Raw genomic sequence first — 21,864 nt, 5'->3', positions numbered from 1 at the left:
TTCAAATCTTCTCTCTTGCTGATTTTTGTCTAGTTGATTTATCCATCATTGAAAGTAGAGTACTGAAATCTCCAACTATTATTGTTGAATTCTCTAGTTTTATTTTATATCGCTAGTTTTGCCTCATGTATGTTGGGACACTCTTAGGTATGGATATGTCTATATAATTGTTAGATTATCTGGCTTTACTATAGCCACTCCAGATGTTTTTTGGTTACTCTTTGCATTGTGTATCTTTTGCTATGATTTTTCTTTCAACTAATTTATGTCTTTGAATCTGAAGTGAGTCTCTTGTAGATAGTACATAGTTGGATCATTTTTAAAAAAATTCATTTCATGGGCAGCCCAGGTGGTTCAGTGGTTTAGTTCCGCCTTCAGCCCAGGGCGTGATCCTGGAGACCCGGATAGTCCCATGCTGGGCTCCCTGCATGGAGCCTGCTCCTCCCTCTGCCTGTGTCTCTGCCTCTCTCTGTGTGTCTCTTATGAATAAATAAATCTTTTTTTTTTTTTTTTTTTTTTTTTTTTTTTTTATTGGTGTTCAATTTACTAACATACAGAATAACACCCAGTGCCCGTCACCCATTCACTCCCACCCCCCGCCCTCCTCCCCTTCCACCACCCCTAGTTCGTTTCCCAGAGTTAGCAGTCTTTATGTTCTGTCTCCCTTTCTGATATTTCCCACACATTTCTTCTCCCTTCCCTTATTTTCCCTTTCACTATTATTTATATTCCCCAAATGAATGAGAACATATAATGTTTGTCCTTCTCCGACTGACTTACTTCACTCAGCATAATACCCTCCAGTTCCATCCACGTTGAAGCAAATGGTGGGTATTTGTCATTTCTAATAGCTGAGTAATATTCCATTGTATACATAAACCACATCTTCTTTATCCATTCATCTTTCGTTGGACACCGAGGCTCCTTCCACAGTTTGGCTATCGTGGCCATTGCTGCTAGAAACATCGGGGTGCAGGTGTCCCAGCGTTTCATTGCATTTGTATCTTTGGGGTAAATCCCCAACAGTGCAATTGCTGGGTCGTAGGGCAGGTATATTTTTAACTGTTTGAGGAACCTCCACACAGTTTTCCACAGTGGCTGCACCAGTTCACATTCCCACCAACAGTGTAAGAGGGTTCCCTTTTCTCCACATCCTCTCCAACATTTGTTGTTTCCTGCCTTGTTAATTTTTCCCATTCTCACTGGTGTGAGGTGGTATCTCATTGTGGTTTTGATTTGTATTTCCCTGATGGCAAGTGATGCAGAGCATTTTCTCATGTGCATGTTGGCCATGTCTATGTCTTCTTCTGTGAGATTTCTGTTCATGTCTTTTGCCCATTTCATGATTGGATTGTTTGTTTCTTTGGTGTTGAGTTTAATAAGTTCTTTATAGATCTTGGAAACTAGCCCTTTATCTGATATGTCATTTGCAAATATCTTCTCCCATTCTGTAGGTTGTCTTTGAGTTTTGTTGACTGTATCCTTTGCTGTGCAAAAGCTTCTTATCTTGATGAAGTCCCAATAGTTCATTTTTGCTTTTGTTTCTTTTGCCTTCGTGGATGTATCTTGCAAGAAGTTACTATGGCCGAGTTCAAAAAGGGTGTTGCCTGTGTTCTTCTCTAGGATTTTGATGGAATCTTGTCTCACATTTAGATCTTTCATCCATTTTGAGTTTATCTTTGTGTATGGTGAAAGAGAGTGGTCTAGTTTCATTCTTCTGCATGTGGATGTCCAATTTTCCCAGCACCATTTATTGAAGAGACTGTCTTTCTTCCAATGGATAGTCTTTCCTCCTTTATCGAATATTAGTTGACCATAAAGTTCAGGGTCCACTTCTGGATTCTCTATTCTGTTCCACTGATCTATGTGTCTGTTTTTGTGCCAGTACCACACTGTCTTGATGACCACAGCTTTGTAGTACAACCTGAAATCTGGCATTGTGATGCCCCCAGATATGGTTTTCTTTTTTAAAATTCCCCTGGCTATTCGGGGTCTTTTCTGATTCCACACAAATCTTAAAATAATTTGTTCTAACTCTCTGAAGAAAGTCCATGGTATTTTGATAGGGATTGCATTAAATGTGTATATTGCCCTGGGTAACATTGACATTTTCACAATATTAATTCTGCCAATCCATGAGCATGGAATATTTTTCCATCTCTTTGTGTCTTCCTCAATTTCTTTCAGAAGTGTTCTATAGTTTTGAGGGTATAGATCCTTTACATCTTTGGTGAGGTTTATTCCTAGGTATCTTATGCTTTTGGGTGCAATTGTAAATGGGATTGACTCCTTAATTTCTCTTTCTTCAGTCTCATTGTTAGTGTATAGAAATGCCACTGACTTCTGGGCATTGATTTTGTATCCTGCCACGCTACCGAATTGCTGTATGAGTTCTAGCAATCTTGGGGTGGAGACTTTTGGGTTTTCTATGTAGAGTATCATGTCATCGGCGAAGAGGGAGAGTTTGACTTCTTCTTTGCCAATTTGAATGCCTTTAATGTCTTTTTGTTGTCTGATTGCTGAGGCTAGGACTTCCAGTACTATGTTGAATAGCAGTGGTGAGAGTGGACATCCCTGTCTTGTTCCTGATCTTAGGGGAAAGGCTCCCAGTGCTTCCCCATTGAGAATGATATTTGCTGTGGGCTTTTCATAGATGGCTTTTAAGATGTCGAGGAATGTTCCCTCTATCCCTACACTCTGAAGAGTTTTGATCAGGAATGGATGCTGTATTTTGTCAAATGCTTTCTCTGCATCCAATGAGAGGATCATATGGTTCTTGGTTTTTCTCTTGCTGATATGATGAATCACATTGATTGTTTTACGGGTGTTGAACCAGCCTTGTGTCCCAGGGATAAATCCTACTTGGTCATGGTGAATAATTTTCTTAATGTACTGTTGGATCCTATTGGCCAGTATCTTGTTGAGAATTTTTGCATCCATGTTCATCAGGGATATTGGTCTGTAATTCTCCTTTTTGGCGGGGTCTTTGTCTGGCTTTGGAATTAAGGTGATGCTGGCTTCATAGAACGAATTTGGAAGTACTCCATCTCTTTCTATCTTTCCAAACAGCTTTAGGAGAATAGGTATGATTTCTTCTTTAAACGTTTGATAAAATTCTCCTGGGAAGCCATCTGGCCCTGGACTCTTGTGTCTTGGGAGGTTTTTGATGACTGCTTCAATTTCCTCCCTGGTTATTGGCCTGTTCAGGTTTTCTATTTCTTCCTGTTCCAGTTTTGGTAGTTTGTGGCTTTCCAGGAATGCGTCCATTTCTTCTAGATTGCCTAATTTATTGGTGTATAGCTGTTCATAATAGGTTTTTAAAATCGTTTGTATTTCCTTGGTGTTGGTAGTGATCTCTCCTTTCTCATTCATGATTTTATTAATTTGAGTCTTCTCTCTCTTCTTTTTAATAAGGCTGGCTAATGGTTTATCTATCTTATTAATTCTTTCAAAGAACCAACTCCTGGTTCTGTTGATCTGTTCCACAGTTCTTCTGGTCTCGATTTCGTTGAGTTCTGCTCGAATCTTTATTAGCTCCCTTCTTCTCTTGGGTGTAGGATCTATTTGCTGTTTTTTCTCTAGCTCCTTTATGTGTAAGGTTAGCTTTTGTATTTGAGTTCTTTCCAGTTTTTGAATGGATGCTTGTATTGCGATGTATTTCCCCCTTAGGACTACTTTTGCTGCATCCCAAAGATTTTGAACGGTTGTATCTTCATTCTCATTAGTTTCCATGAATCTTTTTAATTCTTCCTTAATTTCCTGGTTGACCCTTTTATCTTTTAGCAGGATGGTCCTTAACCTCCATGTGTTTGAGGTCCTTCCAAACTTCTTGTTGTGATTTAGTTCTAATTTCAAGGCATTATGGTCCGAGAATATGCAGGGGACAATCCCAATCTTTTGGTATCGGTTCAGACCCGATTTGTGACCCAATATGTGGTCTATTCTGGAGAAAGTTCCATGTGCGCTTGAGAAGAATGTGTATTCAGTTGAGTTTGGATGTAAAGTTCTGTAGATATCTGTGAAATCCATCTGGTCCAGTGTATCATTTAAAGCTCTCGTTTCTTTGGAGATGTTTTGCTTAGAAGACCTATCGAGTATAGAAAGAGCTAGATTGAAGTCACCAAGTATAAGTGTATTATTATCTAAGTATTTCTTCACTTTGGTTAATAATTGATTTATATATTTGGCAGCTCCCACATTTGGAGCATATATATTGAGGATTGTTAAGTCCTCTTGTTGAATAGATCCTTTAAGTATGATATAGTGTCCCTCTTCATCTCTCACTACAGTCTTTGGGGTAAATTTTAGTTTATCTGATATAAGGATGGCTACCCCTGCTTTCTTTTGAGGACCATTCGAATGGTAAATGGTTCTCCAACCTTTTATTTTCAGGCTGTAGGTGTCCTTCTGTCTAAAATGAGTCTCTTGTAGACAGCAAATAGATGGGTCCTGCTTTTTTATCCAGTCTGAAACCCTGCGCCTTTTGATGGGGTCATTAAGCCCGTTCACATTCAGAGTTACTATTGAGAGATATGAGTTTAGTGTCATCATGATATCTATTCAGTCTTTGTTTTTGTGGACTGTTCCACTGAACTTCTTCTTAAAGGGGAATTTTAAGAGGCCCCCTTAAAATTTCTTGCAGAGCTGGTTTGGAGGTCACATATTCTTTTAGTTGCTGCCTGTCTTGGAAGCTCTTTATCTCTCCTTCCATTTTGAATGAGAGCCTTGCTGGATAAAGTATTCTTGGTTGCATGTTCTTTTCATTTAGGACCCTGAATATATCCTGCCAGCCCTTTCTGGCCTGCCAGGTCTCTGTGGAGAGGTCTGCTGTTACCCTAATACTCCTCCCCATAAAAGTCAGGGATTTCTTGTCTCTTGCTGCTTTAAGGATCTTCTCCTTATCTTTGGAATTTGCAAGCTTCACAATTAAATGTCGAGGTGTTGAACGGTTTTTATTGATTTTAGGGGGGGATCTCTCTATTTCCTGGATCTGAATGCCTGTTTCCCTTCCCAGATTAGGAAAGTTTTCAGCTAGAATTTGTTCAAATACATATTCTGGCCCTCTGTCCCTTTCGGCGCCCTCGGGAACCCCAATTAAACGTAGGTTTTTCTTCCTCAGGCTGTCGTTTATTTCCCTTAATCTATCTTCATGGTCTTTTAATTGTTTGTCTCTTTTTTCCTCAGTTTCCCTCTTTGCTGTCAACTTGTCTTCTAGGTCACTCACTCGTTCTTCCACCTCGTTAACCCTCGTCGTTAGGACTTCTAGTTTGGATTGCATCTCATTCAATTGGTTTTTAATTTCTGCCTGATTAGCTCTAAATTCTGCAGTCATGAAGTCTCTTGAGTCCTTTATACTTTTTTCTAGAGCCACCAGTAGCTGTATAATAGTGCTTCTGAATTGGCTTTCTGACATTGAATTGTAATCCAGATTTTGTAACTCTGTGGGAGAGAGGACTGTTTCTGATTCTTTCTTTTGAGGTGAGGTTTTCCTTCTAGTCATTTTGCTCAGTGCAGAGTGGCCAAAAGCAAGTTGTATTGGGAAAAAGAGAAAAAGAGAGGAGAGAAAGAAGGAAAGAAAAGAGAAAGAGAAAAAAAAGGGAAGAAAAAGAAAAAAAAAAACGAAAAAAAAAAAAAAAAAAAAAGAAGAAGAAAAAGAGAAAGAAAAAGAAAGGAGAAAAAAAGGGGGTGGGGGAAGGAAACAGATCAAAAAGCAAAACAAAACAAAAACAAAAACAAAAACAAACAAACAAAAAAAGAACCACCGGGGAGTATCTTCTGATTCTGTGTTCTTTAAGTCCCTTGGCTTCTCCTGGAAGTTGTCCGTCTAGCTGGTGTTCTGGGGGAGGGGCCTGCTGTGCTGATTTTCAGGTGTTAGCAGTTGGGGGAGCTGCTGTGCCCCTGCCTGGTGCAGGGCTCGGTGGGGGTTGTTTACCCCGTGAGGCCGCAGGAGGAACAGCCCCAGTGGCGGGGCAGCTCTGGAAACCTGGATTCAGCTCCGGCAGGAACTCCGTCTGCAGGGCCTGGAGGCTCCGGGGCGGGGCCGCTGATGTGCTCAGCTGGGGCAGGAGCGTCCTCGCTGTCCTGGGCCCTCCCGGCCTCTGCCTGTCCCGGGGGAGGCGGGATCCTGGGCTGTGTCCCGGCGTCCTGTGCTCCGGAGCCTGCGCTGGTGGATTCGCGCTCCCGGGCCGCGCAGCCACCTCCGCGGAGCCGCCGCCCGAGCCCCTCCGAGCTGCTCCTGGAACCGCGCAGCCCCCTCCGCACGGAGCCTCTTCTTCTGCCCGAGCCCCTCCGAGCTGCTCCCGGGGCCGCGCAGCCCCCTCCGCGGAGCCGCCCCCGAGCCCCTCCGAGCTGCTCCTGGAACCGCGCAGCCCCCTCCGCACGGAGCCTCTTCTTCTGCCCGAGCCCCTCCGAGCTGCTCCCGGGGCCGCGCAGCCCCCTCCGCGGAGCCGCCCCCGAGCCCCTCCGAGCTGCTCCTGGAACCGCGCAGCCCCCTCCGCACGGAGCCTCTTCCTCTGCCCGAGCCCCTCCGAGCTGCTCCCGGGGCCCCGCAGCCCCCTCCGCGGAGCCGCCCCCGAGCCCCTTCAGCTGCTCCGGGTCCCGCCGGGTCCCGCCGTGCGCGCTGCAGCCCTTAGGGAGCTCGGCGCACTCTCCTGGGCGCGCAGTTGCTCTGTTAGTGTCCCCGGGAGCCCGAGGGCCTCCTCGCCCTCCTGGTCCTGCTCCAACTCCCCACGAGCCCCTTTCCCCCGGGAAGGTCGGTGCAGCTCCTGCTCCTCCGGGACGGGGCTCTCCTGTCCTGGGGACACTCCCCCGGCCTCAGCCCGGCTCCTCGCGGGGCCCCTCCCCCTCGGAGGCCTTTGTTCCTTTATTTCTTTTTCCCCCGTCTTCCTACCTTGATAGATGCGCGAACTCTTCTCACTGTAGCATTCCAGGTGTTCTCTCTTTAAATCTCAGGCCGAATTCATAGATTTTCAGGATAATTTGAAGGTTTTCTAGGTAGTTTGGTGGAGACAGGTGATTTGGAGACCCTACTCCTCCGCCATCTTGCTCCTCCCCCCCGAATAAATAAATCTTAAAAAAAATTCATTTCATTAAAAAATAATCTGCTTTTTTAATTGGAGAGTTTAATCCATTTATTTTTTTTTTAAGATTTTATTTATTCACTCATGAGAGAGGCAGAGACACAGGCAGAGGGAGAAGCAAGCCTGTGGGGAGCCTGATGAGGGACTCTATCCCAGGACCCCAGGACCATGACCTGAGCCAAAGGCAGATGCTCAACCACTGAACCACAGGCATCCCGATCCATTTATGTTTAATGTGATTACTACTAATAGGGTAGGATTTATGTCTTCTACTTTGCTGTTTGTTTTTTATATGTCTTAAGTTTTTTTGTTTCTCTGTTTCTCCACTACTGCCTTCTCCTGTTTTAAAATATACTTTCCAGTGTAGTGTAATTCCCTTGTTTATTTTATTATGCATATTTTGAGTTATTTTCTCAGTGGTTACCCTAGGATAGAGGCTGAAATAATACTAACTTAATTTTATTGATATACAAAAACTCTGCTTCTATGTATCCCTGTTCCCTCTTCCCCTCTTTAAGCTCATACTATCCACAAATTATAACTCCATACATTATGTATGCATCAACAGACTTATAATTATTGTTTTATGGAGTTGCCTTTTAAATCATCTCTTTAAACGTCTCTTTCATCAATCTTTTAGGATAAGAAAGGAGTTACAAACAAAAAGATGAAATTATACTCTTATCTTACTCAGGTTAGGCTGGTATAACAAAATACCATAGATTGAATGGCTTAAATAACATTTAATTCGTATAGTTCTGAAGGCTGAGAAGAATAAAATCAAGATTCTAGGATGGTTGAGTTTTGTGGGGATCGTCTTTCTGGCTGCAGACAGCCACCTTCTTGCTGTATCCTTACATGGTGGAGAAAGAGATCTCCTGTCTCTGCTTTTTAAAAATAAGGGCATTAATCCTATCATGAGGGCCCCATTCTCATGATCTAATCTGACCCTAATTACCTCCAAAAGCCCCACCTCCAAATTCCATCACACTGGGGATTAGGGATTTGATATATAAATTCTGGAAGTACACAAACACTCATTCCATAAAACTGTCTCTTTCAATTTACCAGTGTTCTCTCTCTCATGTGCATTCACATTTCTTTGCCATCTGCCTCTTCTGCCTTCCTGTTCATTCCTCTTCATATTCTAACTTACTTCCTTCTCCCACAGCTTCAGGTATCCTTTTATTTCATTCTGTGGGCCTGCAAGAGTTTAACTTCCTATCTGTGCAACCATTGACTTCTGCCACTTTCCAAGGTCATGGTTCCTAAACTGCCGTCTCCCTCTGCCCTCATCCCAAGTACAGTGTGAGGACACCTATTTTCCAAGCTATAGGAACATAATTCACTTGAGGAAAAACTGACTTTTCAAAAATACCATGTTTTCTATATTGTCTCTAAAGGCTGGGGCAGTAGCCTCTACATTGTCTATTCTACTGTAGCCGATTGCACATAATTAGCAACCATTAAATAAAGCAGTTGTCCCCTTGAGTAGATATGGGGCTCCAGGAGGGAGGTTGTAAAACACAGGGTAGACTTAGTAATGGATATCTGGTAGGAGCAGACCACCAGGGCTGGCCATTAACACCACATTATTCAGGGCCATTGTTAAAGAACTAATCAATTGTGAATTAGAGTTTGAGCCATACCATAATTGTGGTATGGTGTCACCATTAATCATGTTCTGGAATGCTGAGAAAAGACTGAAGTGAGCTAAAAGTCGAAGGTTTAAGGTTTCTTGAAACAAAGCTTATTTAATGATATTCATGAGTGAATGACGTATTGTGGTAACCAGTTCTTGGTATTAGTCCAATTCCACTGGTGATCCCAGGGGCTAGATAGCTGCCCAGATGCTGAGCTTTCTGGAAAACAGTGATTAGTATTCAGCATGTGTCTGGGGAGAAACCATATACAGCACATCTTGTATTTTCAAAGATCCAAATGGAGACCAAATGAGAAGGAGAGGCTTAAGATTTCCCTGTAAAATTCAAAAGTTGTATTAGGCTGGAGAGAGGGGCCAGATTTCCTTGCAGTTGGGGACTTCCACAGAGTCCCGTAGGACTGGAAATTGACCTAAACATAAGAGTCATCTTTGGAGGGACAGATACAAAGCAAACTTGGGGTTGGGAAAACTACTAAGATGCTTTTTAGTGCTCTTTATCTAGCTATTATTATTACCACGAACAACAGTAACAATGACGACCATCTCTTTGGACCTATTATATACCAGGCTGTGTCCTAGGTGTTTTGTTGACACTGAAATATGTAGTTCAATTTTCAGAACAATTTTTCATGGTAGGTTGTATTATCTTTAAGATGAGAAAACCATGTACCACATGTACCCATGGCATTGAGCAGACAAAAAGTCTGGAGTTGAAGTGGTCATGAATCATTTTATTGCTGCCTCTTCGCTGTTCCTATAAATCCACATTGTGAGGCTGGTTCTTCCCCTTTCCCTGGATGAAAACTTTGGCCCATGAATTTTCTGGTCTCTCCTAGGTAATAAAAGCACTTCTATGGTCACATTCTCAAGTCAAGTAAATCTGCAAAATATTGTCTCAATTCAGTAATAAAAATATCCAGTTCCATTTAATAATCCAAATTCTGAACTTAATTAAAGTTGAGATTACTCCTTCTCTTACTTGGACCAGAAACATGCTTGCAAGAGGGGTCCATGATAAGCCTCCTGAATTCTTCTCACTTGGGCATTCTTTCCCTATGAACTTGGGTAGGGTGGAGAGAAAAGGGGAAAAGGAAAGATTCCCCTTTTCAGGTACTCATATGGCTACTGAGTATAAGCATTCTTTGGGCCTTCTGGGCACCAAAGGCTGACTTTCCTCCTAGAACACTTTAATAGGTTGCTTGGAGATACACATCCATTGTCCCATCATCTGCTGGGATCTTCCTTCCATTGATAGAGCTGTGTGGGAGACATCTTTCTTCCATTTGTGGCTGACTTGTGGCTCTTTCCTCAGCTCCTGGATGTGGGCAGGTTAGAGTTGGACCCTTGTGGTCTCCTCACCATGCATACTTCTTGGACAGGACCCAAGCTCCCCCTCTTATGTAAAGCCCACACACTTTGCACACTCTGGAAACACAGACTGATCCTGGTGTAGCCGCATATCTTGTGTTTTGCTATCAAGGCAGTTAGGCAGCCTGCCATGAACTGAATTATTTCCCTCCACCCCCATTTATTTGTTGAAGTCTTAAGCCCCTATGTGACTGTATTTGGAGATAGGGCCTATACAAGGTAATTAAGGTTAAATGAGGTCATAAGAGTGGGCCCCTGAGCCAATAGGATTAGTGTCATGGTAAGACAAGATACCAGGGGCTTATTCTCTCCTCCCTTCCCTTTTTCTCTTCCTCCCTCTCTTTCTGTCTCCCTCCCCCTCCCCACTAGAGTACATTCAGAGGAAAGACCGTGTGAGAACAAACTGCTGTCTGAAAGCCAGGAAGTGGGCTCTCACCAGAAACCAAACCCTGCTGGACCTTAACGTGCAGCTTCCAGCTTCCAGAACCGTGAGAAGTACATCTTGCTTGTTTAAGTCACCAGTCTGCAATATTTTGTTATGGAAGCCCAGGTGGACTGATACGGTCCTCTCTCATGTTTTTTATTTCTCTGGTGTGAGCTGGGCACCCGTACACTGTGCCACACAAGCTTCTGGGTATGTGTTAAATCCTTGAGAAGTCCCAATGTACCCCCTTTTCCTATGTGTAAGGGCAGTAGGAGGCACGGTCTCCCTCTCTACATTGGCAGGGCCAGAGTGAGGCTCATAGTACACCAGTAGTGCTCTGAAGGAAATCTTTGAGTCATTAATATTTTTAGATCCATGAAGTGGGTATGTAGGTAAGAGATATATAACTGGTTTTCCCACATGGTTTGACAATTTTGCTTAGGCACTATCTTAGGCACACAGTACCTACAGTCTTGGTAGCAATCCAAACTTCCATTTCAATGCCACTTAGTACACAGAGGGGAACAAGGTAGACCTATCTATGTCTTGAATCCAGGCCTCTTTAAGATTTGTGGTCTCTCCACAAAAAAAAAATTGCACTGACCTTCTGAAATGGAAGGATTCTAGACCATAAGCTTATGAGGGTACAGCTATGTCTGTCATATTTACCACTGTATCCTTTGACTTCTGACATGCTTAGCACAGAGCATACACTATTGTGCAGGTGGCAACTGCCACATGGACATCAGCTAGTACAGTGCCAGCCACATAACAAGGGCTCAATAAATAATTGTTAAAATTGTTGAAAATCTGGTACTCTAGCACCCGAATGAGGGGTTTGGATCATGGTAAATTGTGGGGTCTTCTGAAGGGTCCAAGAAGGTCTGTCCAGTGAAGGGAGGCTCTATGGGACATAGCAGTGAAGTGTTACTACCTGAACATTTCTCATGGGGTTAGAGCAGGCCCGTTTTTCCATTTGGGTCCAGCTTCCACCTCTCTCTGCTTTCTTCTAGGCATAAGTGAGCCATCTCCTCTCCGCTCTGGGGCTGTTGTTCCATCCAGCCCCCAAAGGGACAATTATCAGAGGAGAGAACCACGATGCTGTGAGCGGAGTGCAGCAGGTCAGAAGAAACCAGTATCTCAGATGCCCTGGAGGAGAAGGGCTCCCCCTGGGCCCAGACCTCAGACAAGGTTTCAGTCCATGGCTTGGTGGCTTACTTTTGGCCCTTGGTCCAAGCAAATAAAAAAGAGAGAGGGAGAGAGAGAAAGAGAGAGAGAGAGAGAGGCCCAGTTTAGGACAGGGGCCAAGGGTCATTGCTGCTTTCAGTTTCACCTATGAAGTGCCATGTGACCTTGGTGAAAATCATTACTCTCTAATCAAGCTGGGTAATTGGCTAATGCGTCACATGTGTATGTTGCAAGGAATAATGAAATAGGCTCCACGAAACATATTTTGTCCTTGAGGGACAAATAGTACAAGCTATTTATTTTAGAAGCATGGCTTCACCAGCTCTTCCAGCTCAGCTCAGAAACACCCCTGGCCATCCTGGCACAGCCTCATAGAAGCAGTAATGTCTGATGCGAGCAGAAAGCAAAAATACTGGCAGTCATCGAGGCCACTCTGTATCTGACCATGGCTACCTCTTGTCCTCTTTCATTCATCCAGACTCTTTATTTAGTGCTCCATCTGTACCAGGTCCAGGGGCTGCAAACATATTGGTCTTTACACCTCCAGTTTCAACTCCTGTCACTGCCACAATGCTGCGCCCCATGTCCTAGCAACTTTTGACCCACTCTGTCCCTTCTACCTGGAATGCCCTTTTTTCTTTCACCTCTGCCTGCCAAATCCTTACTGCTCCATAAAGTACCCTCTCTGTGAGGTTCTCATGGACTCCATTAAGCAGAGTAAGTCACTCTGTGTTCTTGTCACTGCGAGAAGCAAAGACAAGAGCACCCCCTGGCTTCAGCCTTCTTGATGCTGAATGTGGCGGAGCTTACTCTGTCTGTGCTGGTGGATGGCCCTGGATGGACCAGACATCTTAATTACTCAAAGCCAAATGGGACTTCATTGTGAGGGGTTTCAACCATCAGTCTGTTTCAGGACCTAGAAACTGCAGCCAGTATTTCTTCAAGCCTCTCAGGGACAGTTTTTAGTTCTGATAAGGTAATGTGCATTGTGCACTTACAGAAGGCTGGGGTTGGGGTGGGTAGACCAAAGGTTCAAAAGGTTCCTATCATCCAGGAAGCCTGCGTGACAATAAGATAAGGGTATAATTATTTCGATGTTTGATTTATTAGTGTTTTCTCTTTCCAAAGAGAGCCAGGAAGAGTCAGGTGCATTTCCCAACTTAAGAAGGAAGAACAAGCTATGGGTCAGCTGAGGATAGGTGGGCTGAGCACGGTAAGGTGGTAAATGGCTGTTGACCACCTGCTTAAACACAACGTATTGACCCATCTGCTCCCCTCCTGTGGAACCCACCCAGCCAGGCAAATAGGTCCCAGGGTATCCTCCTGTGGGTCCTGCCTGAATCCTCCTGATATAATGTATTATTAGTAGAGTATTTAAGGTAATGCATAGCCAACAGACCAAGAGACGACTGCCAATGAAAAAAGAGTTTGTTGTTATTCACAGTTCTCAAAAGGGGGGTGTAGGGCTACAGGGGGAAGCGTAGGGTCAGTCAGGAGGCAGATGAAGCTGGGGGGTTGATGTAGACAAAAGCCTTTACTATGGTTTCTGAGGGAAGAAATGGGCACGGCAAGGTAAGCAGGCTTAGGATGGTCTGGTTTGAGTAATACCAGTGGGCTCTGGAGTACATAGTGGATTTCCCTAGTTGTTTGAAAGCTGATCCTGAGGTGATAGGCCAGGAGGAGAGTGGCCTGGAGTATGAGAGTGAGAGCCTCACGAAGGAGGTGGTTAGGGGTACAGTATGGTGGCTGGGGATTTGTTGGTTTGCATGTGACAAGCACACTCTTGGACAGTCTGTCCTGGGGTATCCAGATGGGCAAGTGTCTAGGAACTGGCTAGCCCTGGAGGGGGGCTCTATCCAGCTATTCAGCTCTTTGTAGTGCACAGGCAGCCGTGGACAATACATAAACAGATGCGTGTGCTTGTTCTAATAAAACTTTATTTATAACAGGAGGCAGTGGGAAGGAATTGGCTGGTGGGCCATAGTTTGCAGACTCCTGGCTCAGAGAGTTTGGTGTCCGCAGGCAAGCATGGGCAGAATATGGGAGGGGGATGGATGGACAGGGCTGGAGGGAGACTCGAGAAGGGCAAAGATGAGCTTTCTACTTTATGTTTCATAGGACACTAATAGGTGAATGAAGGAGGTTTAGCTGCTCTCAGCCCTTGAAAATATTATTCCATTTCCTTCTCGCACCTGCTCTCAGGCTAGCTGTTATTCCCCTGGGTTTGCTTCTAAGATTTCCTCTTCATCCTCGATTTCTGCAGTTTCACTACGATGTATGAGGTATAGATTTATTTCTACCTATTGTTTAGTATTTGCAGTGCCTTTTGATATAAAAACTCATGTCTTTCTTCAATTCTTGGCTATCCTGAGTATCTCTCCAAATGGCTCCTCTGCCATTTCTTCTATTCTCATCTTGGAAGCTCCTATCAGACAAAAGTTGCTACCTTTCAAAATGTTTTCATTCTTTCTTAATGACACTTTCATTAAAAAACAAATAAATAAGAAAAATCTAGAAAAACTTCATTTCTCAATACTGCCTTTTAGGTAAAATTCTTCAATCCTACCTTCCAATCATGAATACTCTCTTTGATTCTTTCAGTTTTAGAGTTTATCCGGAGTTTTAAGTTTTTCTTTGTAATGACTTTGCTTGTTAATTATGAGTTTTCTTGTTTACTGTTCTTCCTAACCTCTTGATTTTGTTTCATGATTTCCTGTTCCTTTAAAAATGTATTTTACTCTGTGATTTATTTCTTTGGACATCCTAAAATAGCCATTTAAGAGTCTAGCTTATATCCTCAACTGGCTCTGTGCAGAGAGATATGTCCATCCACCATGGTCAGGGGGCATGGTCTAGACAGAGAAAATAGCCCAGGACTATCCAGTGTGATTTGACCCATCAATAGCTTGGAAAGCACAGGTAATGTCATTATGAAGTGACATTTGTCAATGCAATGTTGGAAGCAGAGAAGTCATTTGATGGTGCTCACCAGGGAGGTACTCAAACTTCAGGAACTTGGCTTTGCTAAATCATAGTCCAAAAGACGGAGGATCTGATTTCTCCTTGGGCAGAGGTTTGTTTATCCTAAGCACTGAGCCAATGGCTCTATTAGTTTTGAACTGAGTTAGATATTTTTCCACATTTGGGCAGAGCCACTATTTGCTAAGAGAAGGGTACATACAACAACATATTGTTATAATTCTTCAAGGACAGGGGACTGTGCATCACCACTCATCCTTTCCCCCACCTTACAGCCACCACACTGCTCCATAAAAGTGTATTGACTTACATTGTAAAATGATCATTTAGCATAGAAGACGTGATACAAATAAATTTGATACTCCATAATTTGTACACTGAGGTGGGTATTGCATCTGCCCTGGTAACCTTTGTCCTAATTGAGAGATGTGGTCACTGCTCCAGAGGACACAGAGATCCTTCTGAAATTGCTCTAAGGCCATATAAGCCACAACAAAATGTCCCAAGTTAACCAACCTCGTGGTCATGCTTCACATGTAGGCATTGTGTATATGCATGTATTCTATTAAGTATATAATAGAAACAAATATATTATATATAATATAATACAAAATATAATGTAACATATGTGGATATATAATTATTTTATAAAAAACAGTATTGGTGAAAATCATGAGCACATCTAACCAACCTTGCTGAACATTTGCAATGCTCTCTCTTCCCTTAACTGAATTCCAATTTAATAGAATGGCATCTAACTTCCACTGAAGTTTCAAAAATTTTCTGTTTTTGATAGGTCAACAATTATAATAGTACATTATCCTTGCAATATACTATCTTAATAATGTGTTAATACATAGCAATCCTTGGATGGAATTTCCAGAATTGATGTTTTATAACCATCAACTAGCATCTTAAAACTAATCTCAGTGGCAAGAAAGCCAATTGCTGAGGTGTATTATTAGCCAAAGGATTGTTGCACATGTGACTGGCACACACAGAATGAAGGTGGAAGTGAGTACCTGGAGACCTCTAAAACTTTTAGAGAACAGTTAGCTTGCAAGGATTCTGGGTGAATGGTTTGAGAGGGAATTTTTAAAGGGTACTTGGTAATCTAAAGACTCAGTGGAAACTCAGTCTCTGGAGGAGCTCGCTGTTCTCTGGCAACCCACGAGTGGACTCTCCATGAAAGTTTCTACATCAAAAATGAGGCCAAAGTCAGAAGTGGACAATCATTCGAAATGGGAAGGAATGGTAAAATGTAGACAGTGACCAGAAAAAAAGGAGTGAATGAGTGAGGGATGGGTAGAGGAAGGGAGAGAGAGAATAAATAAATGTAGCCTAAGAAGGAGACAGAAAGTAAGATAAAAAGATGGGAAAGATGGAGAAGAGAGAATTTTGACCAAAGAGAATGAAGGAGAGAAAAAGATGGTAGAGCAGCAGCGAGGAGTCTGTTGGGAGACTGCAAGGACACTCCTCCCTGAGCCTCACTTAGGCCAATCTGCACCTCCACGCACATAACTTCTCTGTGTTGGACTGTATGTAAGTGGCAGTCACTGTGTGGGTCCTGAGGCAGCCCTGCCAGCGTGCTGATCCGCATCCATTGCTCTCTCAGAAAGGAGTTTTGTTTCTACTTGGCTGGGCTCTATCTACCAAGGAACTCTTTGATTCACTGGCTCATTTATGTTATCTATGGAAGGATAGAATCCCCTAGGTCTGAGTAGCTAGTTCCCCCTTGGAAAAGTCCAAGGGAACTCCCAGGGAGTTCCAAGGGAACTCTTCTTAGGAGAGTTCCTAAGAAATTCCAGGAGGAAAACCTCATTTCTTTGTCATTTTTGAAAGTTATCCCTGAAATGCTAAAGCTGCTTGGGCTATTTTTTTTTTTTTAAGATTTATTTATTTATTGCAGTGAGAGAGAGCATAGGGGGGAGGGGCAGAGGAAGAGGGAGAGAGAAAACCAAGCTGACTCCTCGCTAATCCCAGAGTCTGGCACGGGGCTCAATCTCATGACCCCGAGATCAGACCTGAGCTGAAACCAAGAGTCAGATGCCCAACTAACTGGGTCTCCCAGGCACCCTGAAGCTGTTTGGGCTCTAAAGCGTTTTTTTTTTTTTTTTTTTTTTTTTTTTTCTGAAAAGGGCTTCAGAACCAAGGGGATCACAATTTCATAGTGCATGGGGGAGAAATGAGTGTCCCTCATCTGGGAAATGTCACAATGAGTGCCCACGTTGCACTGAATCCCAGCCAGGCACATGTGCCTGTCCTGACAACTCCCTGAGCCTCAAGCTAAAACTTTCATTCCTTATTCCTCAGCCATTAGAAATGACAAATACCCACCATTTGCTTCAACGTGGATGCAACTGGAGGGTATTATGCTGAGTGAAATAAGTCAATCGCAGAAGGACAAACATTATATGTTCTCATTCATTTGGGGAATATAAATAATAGTGAAAGGGAATATAAGGGAAGGGAGAAGAAATGTGTGGGAAATATCAGAAAGGGAGACAGAACATGAAGACTCCTAACTCTGGGAAATGAACTAGGGGTGATGGAAGGGGAGGAGGGCAGGGGGGTGGGGGTGAATGGGTGACGGGCACTGAGGGGGGCACTTGACGGGATGAGTACTGGGTGTTATTCTGTATGTTGGCAAATTGAACACCAATAAAAAAATAAATTTATTATAAAAATATAAATAAAACTTTTATTCCAGAAACACCAGGTGGTGGCACCGCATCAAGCTTTACAAAGATTCTCACCAAATCTCAGACTTTGCCTCTTGAATCTGTCACTCTCCTGTTCCAAAGATAAAATGAAACGAAGAGAAAAACAGCTTTTAGATCACCATGGCAACCATCTGGAAACACCTGTCTCTGTTGGCAAGGGGTGGCTGACAAGGGGGAGAATTTGAAAAACTGCAAACATCTTGTTTTCATTGACTTAGAGCTAGCTGTCCAAATATTTGTATCACTTGAGGTAAAAAAAAAAACAAAACTGAATTTAGATTGCACTTCTATTATTCAGTACAAACATCTTCTGGTACAATCTTGAACTTACCTGAAAATAATCTAAACAATGTAAGTTGTAACCAGCAAAGGGGAAGTGTGTTAACTTAGTGAGCACATGCGTTGGGCACTGGGATCTGGTGATACATGGGAGGCATGTGTTTTCTGCCCTGGTGGCACTTACTTTCTAGATGGGAAGACAGACAACATGTTAGTAAAACAGATTAACTGAGTAGTTATAAGGATGTCTAGGTGGCTCAGTGGTTGAGTGTCTGCCTTTGGCTCAGATAGTGATCCTGGGGTCCTGGGATTGAGTCCCGCATCAGGCTTCCCACAGGGAGCCTGCTTCTCCCTTTGCCTATGTCTCTGCCTCTCTCTCAGATAAATGAATAAAATCTTAAAAAAAAAATAGACTAGTCATAGGTTATGGCAAGCACTGAGGAGGCAAAAAAGATGGCTGCCGTGACTAGGAAGTCACTTCAGATAGAGTTCAAGGAAAGTCTGGCTAAGGAATAACATTTCAACTGAGGCATGAGGGATGTAGATGGTCAGCCACCGGAAGAACTAGGGTCGGGGGTAGGGGACCAACACAAGCAGTAGGACCTACAAAGGCCCAAACCGGGGAAGAGGGTGGAGGATCTTCAGACAGAAGGAGGCTGTGTGGCTGATGTAGGTGTGAGAATGACCATGTGGGAGGTGAGGACAGCAGGGGCAGTTCACACAGGTCCGTGAGACGAGAAAACCTCAGGGATGAGAAGCTACTGAGGGGTTTTAAATGGGGAATACCAGGATTGATGTTTGTGAGATATTTCTCTGAGTGGAGTGCAGAGAATGTATTGGAGAGAGCCAGAAAGGAGGGGAGGGAGATGGTCAGGAAGCTTTTGAAGGACACTGTTGGGGGTCTGTGACTTGGTGCACAGTGGTGGCAGAGACAGAGGGAGAAGCTGACAGATGAGAGGCATAACTTGGAGGCAGAACCAGTGGAATTTATGGCTGCTTTGGGCTGGGGATAGAAAGGGAAACTGAGGAAATTAGAATGATCTTCAAGTTTTGATGTCAAACGTTTTGATGTCTGCATCGGGGGATCTTGGTGTCATTGAATGAGATGAGGAAGGTCTGGAAGGAAAGAGTTCATAAGAGGGAGGGAATTGAGAATTTAATTTTGTCAGATCTAAACTGGGGGCATGCTATGGATTCTGTGGTGTGCCACACAGATCTCTCTCCACAACCCAGGTTCTCATTTCCCTGGCTGCTGGTAGTGTTGGCTGACTCACTGTGGAGTCTGTCCCCAGGCCTCAGCAGAAGGGACCTAACTCTTAAGACTACCCTTTCCCCAGGGTAGCTGGCAGCCAGGGCCGCCCACTTGCCTCAGCACGGGACAACCTTGAAGGCCATTCCTTCTCCAAAGCTCTCCATGGCACCAGCTGAGCTCCTGTTGTGACTGCATCAGAGTTTCGTGTCTCCCCTTGCCCAACCCTGATGCTCTCGTGCCATTATAGTATATTCCTGAGGATGGCTCTCTGTGAACCTCCTCTCATAAATCTCTACCTCAGGAGATCCCTGGGTGGCTCAGCGGTTTAGCGTCTGCCTTTGGCCCAGAGCCTGATCCTGGAGTCCCAGGATCGAGTCCCATGTCGGGCTCCCAGCATGGAGCCTGCTTCTCCCTCCTCCTGTGTCTCTGCCTCCCTCTCTCTCTCTCTTTCTCTATGTCTACCATAAATAAATAAATAAATAAATAAATAAATAAATAAATAAATAAATAAATCTATCTTAAAAAAAATCTCTACCTCAGAGCCTGATTCCAAGAACCCAAACCAAAGCAATTGGTGCCAGGAGTGATCCTAGGAAGCAGACCCTAAAATAGGATTTTGGAGCTGCACCACCTGCCAGCCAGACCAAAGGACCTCTTGCCCCTGGCATTGGTGTAAGGAAATGGTGAAAACTTTCACTGGTGGTGTAATGTCTCAGTCATTTGAAAGATACAGGCAAAGAAATTCAACAGCTGTTACTGAGTGTTACTAATGCATTAGAGAAACACAATAAAAATGCTGAGTATGATTAATTTAACCATCACTCAATTACATGCTGCACATAGGATCCAAGTTGATGTTGCTGCTGGGGACACAGAGTGTTATCATAGTCCTCTCTTTGAGTGAAGGGGGATGGGGTTCAGATAATAAATGGAGTCTTGGTCCAGGTTTGGTTCACAGTGGGCCTAGTGGTTCCTTATGGTCACCCAGTGATCATTTCCCCTGGCCCTAAAAGCACACTCGGAGTGGATGAACTTGGCCTGTGGAATAAGGCATCATTGTAGTGGGGAAGGCTGAGAAATTGCCTCCATGTCTCCAGGCAAGAAAGTAAGTCAATAGCTATATTGCAATATTGCAACCTGGTGAGGACGGCATGTTTGAGCAACATGCTTAAAGACCTAAAGAATGCCGGGGAGGTTATTCCATCATATTCCTGTCAGAGCCATCAGTCTGGCCCCTATAAAATTTAGATTTGGTCCTGTCATAGGACAGTGGACTCCCACAGTCTTAACCACTGTGGTAGAATTAGCCACAAATGGACTGCTGTGCCAGATATGGTATCTTTTCTAGTGTAGACTGACAAGGTTCAGGATACAAGGTATATGACTATTAAGCTAGGAAATGCATTCTTTTCTATCTCTATCAGAGAGGAAGACTAGAGTAATTCATGCTCATGTGTGATAGACAACAGTAGCCATCATGTACAGTCTTCTCTAAGGGCTAAGCTATAATACCCAAGAATGCCTCGACTGTTCAGACCCTCCGCAGAATCCACACTGACCCACTGTATCCATGATATCCTGTTAATCAGACCAGGTGAACAAGAAAAAGAAAGAGCACATAAATTAGAGATAGCCTTTGTAAGATACCTGTGCCCTAGCAGGTGGGCGGTAAACACCATGAATATTCAAAGGCAAGTTCTATCAGTGAAGTTTTTATGAGTCCAGAGGTCTGGAGCACATCAGGACATCCTCTCAAAGGGAAGAGCATTTGATTGCATTTAGCTTCTCCTACCACTAAGAATGAATTACAAGAGCAAGTGTTGTTGGCTTCTGGAGGCAGTCCCGGGAGAATGACCCGCAGGCAGTAGGGCTGAGACAAATGGAACTGGCCACACGTGCCATGCCAGACTTTAGAACTGCTATGGACAGTGGCTTCCATGTGCTTGCCCTTTCCCTCCTTTTTAACTAGAGAGTATCTACATCAGTTCTCCTGTGCCCATCCCACCATTATCTCTTGGGTGTTGGAAGCTGGGAGGAGACAACATCTCTTTTCAGATCCCTGGTCTTTAAATTGAGAGAAATAGTGCTCAAGAAGCTGTACCTGAGGGAGTTGCACACGGGAGGAAGCCAACCTGTACCTGCACCTGACTTAGATGATGAAATCCAGGGGTTATGACCCTGAACATGATGTTGAAATGGGATGAGACTCTAGGGGAAGGGTGAGCATATTCTGCAATGGGGGTATGTGAATTTTCCTCCAAATGGCTAAACATTTCTCATTTCACCTGTTCTTCCAGAGCTCGCCACTCCCTCCAGCAAAGGGAGACTCTTTGTCCCCTCCCCATGAGCCTTTGTGACTGCCTTAATTATTAGAGGATGGAGGATGTCATGTTGTGTAACTTTTTAGTTGTCACATGAGGTGACACAGCTGTCATGAGAGTCTTGCTCTCTCTCAAGAGTGTTGACCACTGCAACCCTGCCACTGTGCTTCAGGGTTGCCAAGCAGCCCCTTGGAGAGGTCACTTGTAAGTGTTCTGGCTGACAGTCCTAGCTGAGGTTTTGAGGACCAGCATTGTTTGCCAAGATACACAAGCATGGGAGACTTTTGATAATCCTAGCCTCTTCTTGTGCTTTGAACCACCCCAGTTAATGCCGCAGAAAGCAGAGGTGAGGTATCCCCACCGAGTCTCAGATTTGGAACAACTCTGAAGGGCCATCCCAATCCCAGAGCTTCCCATGGGATGGCCTATACATGTGGAGAGGTAGTTTATGAACATAGAGGTCAAGAGAGTGGTCAGGACCAAAGAAGCAAATTGGGGAGATACCAGAATGTGCATAGTTTTCAAAGTCTCAGGTCTGGGTGACATGACCTGGGGGAGAAAGTATATAGAGAGATGGGGGTTAGGACT

At 43.9% G+C, this 21,864-nt stretch overlaps 1 long non-coding RNA gene across 1 annotated transcript; it reads left to right on the top strand.

Annotated features, from left to right (window-relative positions):
* Positions 1 to 10,408: 10,408 nt before the first annotated feature.
* On the top strand, positions 10,409 to 17,880 carry LOC112653794 (uncharacterized). The gene is made up of 3 exons (XR_003132537.3): positions 10,409 to 10,744; positions 11,548 to 11,655; positions 17,412 to 17,880. It is a non-coding gene; the product is annotated as an uncharacterized LOC112653794 (long non-coding RNA).
* Positions 17,881 to 21,864: the final 3,984 nt, after the last annotated feature.

This window comes from Canis lupus, chromosome 3, assembly GCF_003254725.2.
Source record: "Canis lupus dingo isolate Sandy chromosome 3, ASM325472v2, whole genome shotgun sequence".
Lineage (NCBI taxonomy): Eukaryota > Metazoa > Chordata > Mammalia > Carnivora > Canidae > Canis > Canis lupus.
This window is presented reverse-complemented; position numbering and strand designations above follow the sequence as displayed.